Raw genomic sequence first — 10,019 nt, 5'->3', positions numbered from 1 at the left:
GTCATATCTTTCCCTGTCCAATGTCTCCCTTCACCCACTTTTCTGTTGCCCGTCCTGACTGGGCAGTGTTTTGTTCTGTGGTATATAGAGGAGTCATTATGAGTTAGGGATGATTCAAAAGCACCGAACAGCAACAACAATCCTAGATTTCCTTTGACTATCAATTTAATTCCTTTTGTTAAATTTACATGTGTCACTACAATAGATTGAACAGGACCAAGCTACATCTCAGCCAACTGTTGAGTACTTATCTGTTTGATATAAATATTGTCCTACTTAGGACATTATTGGCATAACTTTGTATGTCACCTTTAAGTAGGCCTTTTTAAGGACCAGTCTATACAAAAGAATCTAGATATCAATCAAAACTCCAAAGGAAATCAAACTTTGGCCCTTTTAGAATTAGTGGATAGGAAATTCAGAAATGAACATTTTAGTTTAAAAATAACATGAACTATAACTTTCATATTTTTATTTACTACTTTAGACAAATATTACAAAACAAAAATTTCACAGTTGAAAACATTAATGCATAACATATAAATCTGGTATAAACAGTCCATGAACCAATTTTTGTCATATACTGTACAGTCACAATGCAAGCAGCTTCAGATTTGGCTGGAATCACTTAAACAGAGATGAAGACATTTTAATACATTTAGAAAATAACAGGAATATGAAAGAAAATTTTACATCTTTTGCATTTTTATTATTAGATATTTCTTAGCTATTAAAGAAGCATACAGCTATAATGATATATAGAAAACAGAAATAAGAACTTTTTCTTATGCAGAAAAATAATTGTGCCTCTACTGGAATCATTTTGTAAATTTATAATCTAATGAGAAACCAGAAAGAAGAGAATCCGAGTGTTTCCAAACAATTCCTTTTAGTGCAGTATTTCTAAGAAATCGCAGTCCTGCAACAATGAAGTCTTCATGGGTAGGTGGGTTGGTGTCTCCCCTTGTGCCCTCTTCTTCTGCTGGCAGACTCTTTTTGGTTATCTAGTGAAGTCCGTGTTTGGAGGCCAGGGAGAAATAATAACATCCTAAGAAATACAATACAACAGACCAATTTACCATTGCTTAATGTTTGTTAATGGACAATAGGTTATGAAAATTTATCAGTGTCTTTCAGCGTTTGAAGCAACTATGTATTTTCTTACCTTCTTATATACATGAAACACCTATATTTCTTCAAGACCCAGAATGTATGCTACTATAGAGATCTTCACATTAAGGTCTTTTCACAATGGATCAATTTTATTTGCTCAGAAATCCAAATTAGCAATTTCACTTTTGTGCTAATATTTTGAATTAGACTGTCATGTAACTTTAAATTATAAGGGATTAATTTTGTTATACTCTATATTTCTTTTAAAAAGATAATAATGGGTATCGACCTTTGGGTGTTATTTAAATGTTTTAGAAGCAGATAATAGTGACTACACAGCACTGTGAAAGTTCTAAGTGACACTGAAGTGTTTGCATTAAAACAGCTAAATTTTGTGTTAGTTACTGCAACTATAGAGTATGAATGAGTCATCCCTTCTTGTTAAGTTTCCCATGTTTCAATGATTTTTTAAACAGATTTTTAAAAATCTGGTCTTTAAACAGATTTACATACCTGATATTTGTACCAGTTCAGACAGTTATTTGAAGCCAATGGAAAGCTATCAGAAGCAAAATCTTCTGAGTATTTCATTGAACTGATCGAATATTTAGTGCTTAGTTAGGTTCCCAGTAATCTTTGAACACTATGTAACAGTTACTAATTAGTACTTTACAACAGCGTGGTAGTTGGAAAAGATAACTACTTAATTTTCATCTAGGATTCCTAAAAGGGTCATTCAGAGTAGAATCCCCGCTTCCAAAGTGTCCCGGGTGTAGGAGTGAGAGCTTTCCTGGAAAACATTAAGGCAGCATGTGGCTTCATTTCCTTCCTCTACTGGAATCATTTTTTAATGATTTTAATGTGGCTTCATTTCAGGAAGCTTCCACTTCTTTTTACTTTTCACTTTCCTGACTAAATTAGTGATCATTAACTACAATAACTAAAAAGAATACAGCAATAAAACATTCACCTATATCTCTATAAAACTCTCTCTCTCCTAGGAATCATAATGATACATCTCACCTCAAGACTCCTTAAAGTTTGCTAAGAATAAGATTTTTTTGTGTATTAGATTAGCAAAGATTTAAACTGTTGATAATACTGGTGGTACATAATTTTGTGTCAACTTGAGGGAGACATCAGTCAGTGTATGACGTGAAAAACTAGTGATTTATAAATTATCAGGGATTCGTGAGGGTGGGAGAGGGAGGGGAAAAATGAGGGACTGATATCAATGGCTCAAGTGGAAAGAAAATGTTTTGAAAATGATGATGGCAACAAATGTGCTTGACACAATGGATGCATGTACGTATCATGATAAGAGCTGTGTGAGCCCCCAATAAAATGATTTTTTTAAGCATAAAAGGGTGGAGTTTAGCCTGTCAATCAGGTTGCAGCTTGATTGGAGGGTAACAGAGATAAAGGGCTCTCTGGAGGCCGACCTCCCTTCTCTCTGCCTTCAACTTCCTATTGACAAGCAAGCAGAGAATTGCTGAGACCTGCTTAAAGAGCACCTTCCTGTTAAAGAGCCACACTTAGAGAGCTGGAGGAGCAATGTGGAGACCCCTGCCAGCACTGAGATGGTTCCACCGCCACTGGATCCACAAGACGTTGCACCCACTGCCCTGTGGTCTTCCTGCATTCTGCATCATTAGATGTGACTGCATGAGTCTGAAAAGGGATTGATGGACTAATATTTCACTTATGGGCTACTATCGGACTTATGGACTTGATCTGGACTGGGCTGATATGTTTTCCTACTGTACAAGTACGTTTTGATATAAAGCTCTTTCTTACACATAGGAGTGTCTCTAGATTTGTTTCTATAGTCAACCTAGTCAAATCGATACTCAATAGGGTTAATAGTGTACATAAATTTTGCTACGCCAGGGGTTGGCAAAATGTGACTCGAGAGCCTTATGTGACTCTTTGAGTATGTACATGTGGCTCTGAAGTATTTTCATGAATTACTATCGGAAGTATACATTGGTGTAGCTTTTCTAGACAGCAGTGTATCCCTGTATATCACTGTTTAAAATATGCATTACATGGAGATTTCCAGAATGGCTTCATGAACTTCCATGTATATTCTCCTTAGTGAAACAATCAAAACTGGTGAAAATTATTATGGTATAAATAAAGTAACAATTGGAAAGTGTCCTAAGAGCAAGCTGAACATATGTGGTTATTTGTGGTTTCCACCCCACCCCTGCCCCTGCCCCCAGCCATGTCTATGTAAGTCCTAATTCTTGGTACCAGTTTAAAATAGGATCTTTGTATATGTAACCAGTTAAGATTAAGACATACTGTCATAGGATAGGCTCTACTAGTGCCCTTGTAAAAAGTGAAAAAAGGCAATTTAGTTTCAGAAACAGCAGATAGCCAGAAGCTCTATAATACCCTCTCTAAGTAACAACAACAATAATAATTTTTTTAAAAAGAACAGACTAAAAAACCCGAGTTCTAAACCTCCTTGGGAAACAGAAACCTGTACTGGTACAATCTGGCAATTCAGAAAGAGGAAGTTAGCTTAAGGAGCCCCCAAAGCACATATTGTTTGCCCTATGCTTCAGCAGAGGAAGAGAGGAAAATATGGGCCAACGCTTCACTCCCCACAACTCTTCTGGCACCGAGACATAATCTAAGCCCACAGAGAACAGTGGCATCTTTCCTTCAACATACCTGGGGGAGGGGGAGCTACAGCAAGTGAGACTGAACTCATAGGGAATATTCATCAACTCCCTGCAGCATAAGAGTTGAAAGAGATGAAGCTCCCACACTGGATTCCTTTCAGATAGGAATGATTTATATGTGTTGAGGGTTCTCTCCTCATCCCTGCCTGGACCTCGAGACTTGATCTTGTCCTATGGAGGGCCATGGCACCCCTTTCTGGCATGTCTGGGGACAAGCCCACTTCGAGGGAGGGCAAGATTAGGTAAGCCTGGGTTGGGGCAAATTAGTGTGGGATAAAATGAAGCTCATCAGCTCTTTGCAGCTCTAGGGCTTAAAGAGACATACCCTGCTTGTCTTTATGGTCATAGAGCAGTGGTTCTGAACCTTCCTAATGCCACAACCCTTTAATACAGTTCGTCATGTTGTGGTGACCCCACCCACAAAATTATTTTTGTTGCTACTTCATAACTGTAATTCTGCTACTGTTATGAATCGTGATGTAAGTATCTGATATGCAGGATGTATTTTCATTGTTACAAATTGAACATAACTAAACATAATTAAAGCATAGTGATTAATCACAAAAAATACATTATTATAAATTGTGAAATATTTGTGTTTTCCGATGGTCATAGGTGACCCCTGTGAAAGGGTCGTTCGATCCTGAAAAGGGTCGCGGCCCACAGGTTGAGAACCACTGTCATAGAGGATTAGTTTTAAAAGATCATAGGCCCATTAATTAGTGAAGACAGCTCAGAGAAGTGGGCAAAGCATGTTTGGATATTTTCTTCTCTCTCCCTTCATGGCACCTGTATTGGTCATTAGCTGATATGTCCCTAAGAACTCAGGGCACCATCTCAAGACTGGGAACTTGACATGGGCAGTGTTTAACTTTTTCTTGGCAACAACTCTTGATTAGAATAGGATATGGTCATATGACCTAGTCACCACCTTCCATCTTCAGAATCACAGAAAGTATGCAAATAATACTACTCACTGTACAATCTGAAGAACAGAGCCAAATGTAAAAACAACATGATGTTTCCAATACTATGGCTACTCTCTGCATATATAAACAAACATGAAAAGATGCCACAGGGGAGTGACTAACACGTATAAATAGATCCAGGACATATCACAGAGGAAGAAACATACTTGTAGTTCAGAAGACTTCTTCACAGCCAATGCACAGAGAAGACCATATAGCCAGCCCCACTATGAGATGGACATCCCGCACTGACCCATAGCCCTACATGGGACAACACTGGAGACACAGTGTGGGATGTGTGACCGAGCTGACTCCACCACACCGAGGCAAAACACTAAGGGCGTGCAATAGAACAGCAAGGGGAGCAGAACAAGGAAGTCCTGAGGGAGTATCAAAAATAACTTTGGGGCCGGGGCATGGAACCCATCAGACCCAACCAGAAAACACTCCTAAAGGTCAACAAACAGACCTTGAACTATTTACAGACTTTTCTTTCTTTCTTTCTTTCTTTCTTTCTTTCTTTCTTTCTTTCTTTCTTTCTTTCTTCTTTTCTTATAGATTTTTATGCCATTGGCTTTTTGTTGTTGCTACTGTCGTTTTGTTTTTCTGTGTCACTTTGTTTGCGGCTGTCGAGTTTTTATGTGCATATTATTATCTCTGCAGGTCTATCTAGATAAGATAGGATGGGTAAACAATGTGGGAAAGAAAACAATGGGACTGATGGTTCCGGGGAGACATGGGGAGGGGGAGGGGGGCGAAGGGAAGTGGTTTAACAAACCCAGGGACAAAGGAACAATAAGTGATTCAAAACCAGTGGCAAGAAGAGGGTGTAGGAGGCCTGGTAGGGCGTGATCAAGGGCAATGTAATTAAGAGGAATTACTGAAACCCAAATGAAGGCTGAGCATGATAGTGGGACAAGAGGAAAGTAAAAGGAAAAAGAGGAAAGAAGTAGGAGGCAAACGGCATACATAGAGGCCTAAATATAGTCATGTACATATGTAAATATATTTATATATGATGATAGGGAAATAGATCTATGTGCATATATCTATAGATTTAGTATTAAGGTAGCAGAGGGACATTGGGTCTCCACACAAGTACTCCCTCAATACAAGAACACTGTGCTCTACTAAACGAACATTCCATGATACTCACCTTCCTGACACAATCGCTGAAGACAAGTGTGTGCATAACCAAATGTGGTGAAGAAAACTGACAGTGCCTGGCAATCAAAAGATATAGCACCTGGGTCTTAAAGGGTTGAAGGTAAACAAGCAGCCATCTAGCTCAGAAGCAACAAAGCCCACATGGAAGAAGCATACCAGCCTGTATGATCGTGAGGTGTTGAAGGGATCAGGTATCAGACACCAAAGAACAAAAAATCATCATGTGTGCTCACCTTCCCCATACAAACGCTGAAGACAAATGTGTGCATAAGCAAGTGTGGTGAAGAAGGCTGATGGTGCCCAGCTATCGAGAGATATAGCGTCTGAGGTCTTAAAGGCTTGAAAGTAAACAAGAGGCCATCTAGCCCAGAAGCAACAAAGCCCACAGGGAAGAAGCATACCAGCCTGTGTGATCACGAGGGGCCAAAGGGATCAGGTTTCAAGCACCGAAGAACAAAAAATCATATCATCGTGAATGAGGAGGAGTATGGGGTAGGGACCCAATACCCATCTGTATGCAACTGGACATCCCTTTGCAGAGGGGTAGCTGGGAGGAGACGAGTCACTCAGGGTGCAATGTAGCATACATGAAACACACAACGTTCCTCTAGTTCTTAAATGCTTCCACCACCACCCCACCCCAACTATCATGGTCCCAATTCTACCTTACAAACCTGGCTAGACCAGAGGATGTACAGAGGTGCAGATAGGAATTGAAACACAGGAAATCCAGGACATATGAACCCCTTAGGACCAGTGGTGAGAGTGGCGATACCGGGAAGGTGGAGGGAAGATGGGATAGAAAGGGGGAACGTATTACAAGGATCTACATATAACCTCCTCTGTGGGGGATGGACAAAAGAAAAGTGGATGGAGAGGTCTGGCAGTATAAGATTTGATAAAATAATAATAATTTATAATTTATCAAGTGTTGATAAGGGAGGGGGGAGCAGGGAGGGAGGGGGAAAAATGAGGAGCTGATTCCAAGAGCTCAAGTGGAAACCAAATGTTTTGAGAATGATGGGGCAACAAATGTACAAACGTGCTTGACGCAATGGATGTATATATAGATTGTGATAAGAGTTGTACGAGCCCCCAATAAAATGATTTAAATAAAAATTAATTAATTAATTTTTTAAAAAGAGAGAAGACTGCTCTTCAGATGCTTTAAATAGGTAGAGGACAAATTCTACAGAAGTAAAGGAAAAAACATAACAGAAGATAGAAAAAAATCAAGGCAGCACTATACGAAAATATATAAAAACTGAATTATCAAGTCCAAATTTTAATCTAGAAGACAATATATATTAGATATTAGAGCTGAATAACACTTTGAAAGAACAAAACAGTAGAATTAAAATAATGGAAGTGATTTCAAAGGTAAATCTCTCAAGACCAAAAATTAAACAAAGATAATCTATAAAAAAAAAAGAGAGAAAATAAGCTGACGGAAATCTAATTCTATTGGACACTATCAAATTCAACATGCTTTGATAAACAGTGCAGAGAGAAGGAAGAAAAAATAACCAGAGATAACATTTCAAGAAATGTTAAAAGAGAACTTCCTTAACATTATGACAGAACAGAAAGTCACCATTCAAGAAGCCCAAATGCCCCAAACAGAAGTGACTCCAAAATAAAATCACTATAACACATCATAGTCAACCTTTCTAATGCCAAAGGAAAAAGAATGATCACCTATAAAAGTGAAGCAAGAATAAACTCTTATTTCTTAATGGTAAACAAGCAGGCAAGAAGGTAATGGAATTATATAAACAACACCTTGAAAGAAAAAAATTTGTCAACTAAGAATCTATATTCAGCAAAATTATTTGGGAAAAATGAGGGAGGAATAAAGACATTTTTAGAAAATGAAAATGAAGAAATCTATAAAAACAAGACCAACTTTACAAAAATATTAAAAGACATTCTTTAGACAGAGAATCAACAACAACAAACAGCAACCTAAAATCACCATACAAAACACCATAATTGAGAAATGATTCTACTTAAGTAACATACAATTTGGAACAAAACCACATGACTCAAAATAGGAACTAGAGATAACATTCTGCAATGAAGACAACAATAAAATAATAGAAGGAACAGACAATATACTAGACAGTTCACAAGAGAAGAAATTGAGTTCACTAAGGACAGTGTCCTAAACTTGGAAAGAAAACAATAAAAACAAACAAATCTCATAGAAATGTTAAAACTTCACTAAAGTAAAAAAGTATAAATATCATAAATACATACTAAGCAGTAAGATAAAGAAAAAAAAAGAAATGAGAAATTTAGCATTGAAGTCCACAAACAAAATGAAATCTGTACAGAAAATTACAATGAACAAAGAAACCAACAACATAATTAAAAATATAGCAAAATGACAGCAATAAAATGATACCTATCAATAACTTTGAATATAAATGATTAAGTTCATCTGTTAAGAGACAGAGACTAACAGAATGGATAAGAAAATATGGTACATTAACCTACTGTTTATAAGAAATACACCTCAGATACAAAGGCAAAAACAGGCTAAAAATTAAAGTGCAGGAAAAAATATACCAAGCTAATGGTAATTAAAAAAAAGCAGGAATAGCAATATTAATTTTTGACAAAATAGATGTCAAAGTAAAAGCCATCATGAGACACAGGTCATTATATAATGATGAAAGCCATAATCAAACACAAAGTCATAACCACAATAAACATCTATGCATAATTGCATAGATGAAAGACCCTCAAAATACATTCGTAAAACTCTAATAGAGTTGAAGAGACAAATAGATAATATGAAAATAATAGTAGGAGAATTTTAGTACATCATTTTAGAGGAAAGACAGATCGAGTGAAAAGAAAATCAACAAAGATACAGATAAACTAAACAATAAAATTAATCAACTTGAATTCTTAAGACTAAAACAGGAGATTTCAGTTAGCAACATAATAACACTTTTTCCAGTGCTCAAGACATGTACTCCAGAATCAATCGTATGCAAGGCTATAGAGCAAGTATCAGTAAATTTTGAATCAACCAGACACTATCTTTTCAGATAACCATGCTATAAAATTAGAAAACAAAAAAAAATCATTTACATGAAAACTGGACAGTACCTTATTTAAAAATCACGGAGTAAGTAAAGAAAAAGAAGTGTGATTTTAAAATTCCTCAAAGCAAAAAGGAACAAAAATACAACATATCAAAGCTTTTGGAACACAGAGGCCAATTTATAGCAATAAGTGCATATGTCAAAACACAACAAAAATAAACATCTTAATACAACACCTACAACACTTAGAATAAGACCAGCAAAATAAGCCCTCAGCTACAAGAAGAAAAGAAATAAAAGTTACAGCAGAAATAAATTAATCAGAAAACAACAACAAAAGTCTATATTTTAAAAGCTCAATAAGACAAGTTGGTTCTTCAAAAGGATTAACAGAATTGACAAGCCACTGGCAATCTTAAAAAAGCAAATTAAAGACAAAAGGTAAATATTATAAATAAATGGGTGATATCACACCAGAACCAATTGAAATAAAAAAATAATTATACAATATTATGAAAAATTTTACTGTAAAAAAATTAAAAAATCTAGAAGAAATAGATACATTTCTGGAATTACATTGCTTATCTATATTAACATAGATTGATGTGGAGAACTCTAACAGGCCTATAACACAAGAAAGAAATAGGTCTTGTCATTAAAAAACACCCTACATCATGGAGTCCAGGACCAGATAATTTTACTGGGGAATTCTAGCAAGCATTTAGGGACAACATAACACCAATTCTACACAAACTATTACAGAATATAGAAAACAAACAACATACTATTAAATTCATTTCAAATACAATTGATACCCAAACCAGGCAAAATATCACCAGAACAGAAATTATAGACTAATATCCCATATGAATATAGTTGTTCATATACAAATATATTATATGAGGATGGGGAAATAGATCTATGAACCTACATTTATAGGTTTAGTATTAAGGTAGCAGAAGGACATTGGGCCTCCACTCAAGTACTCCCTCAACACAAGAATACTTTCTACTAGTAAATTG

At 36.3% G+C, this 10,019-nt stretch overlaps 1 protein-coding gene across 1 annotated transcript in view; it reads right to left on the bottom strand.

Moving 5' to 3' along the window:
* Window positions 1–457: 457 nt before the first annotated feature.
* Window positions 458–10,019, bottom strand: part of APELA (apelin receptor early endogenous ligand) — a 21,257-nt gene continuing 11,695 nt past the window's right edge. The window contains exon 3 of the mRNA XM_045295784.1: window positions 458–1,048. The gene's annotated coding sequence lies outside the window, so the exon portion shown is untranslated. The remainder of the gene's footprint in view (window positions 1,049–10,019) is intronic.

The sequence above is a fragment of the Echinops telfairi genome, unplaced genomic scaffold (genome assembly GCF_000313985.2).
Source record: "Echinops telfairi isolate 266 unplaced genomic scaffold, ASM31398v2 ScPeMD7_5868;HRSCAF=6743_0, whole genome shotgun sequence".
Classification (NCBI taxonomy): Eukaryota; Metazoa; Chordata; class Mammalia; order Afrosoricida; family Tenrecidae; genus Echinops; species Echinops telfairi.
This window is presented reverse-complemented; position numbering and strand designations above follow the sequence as displayed.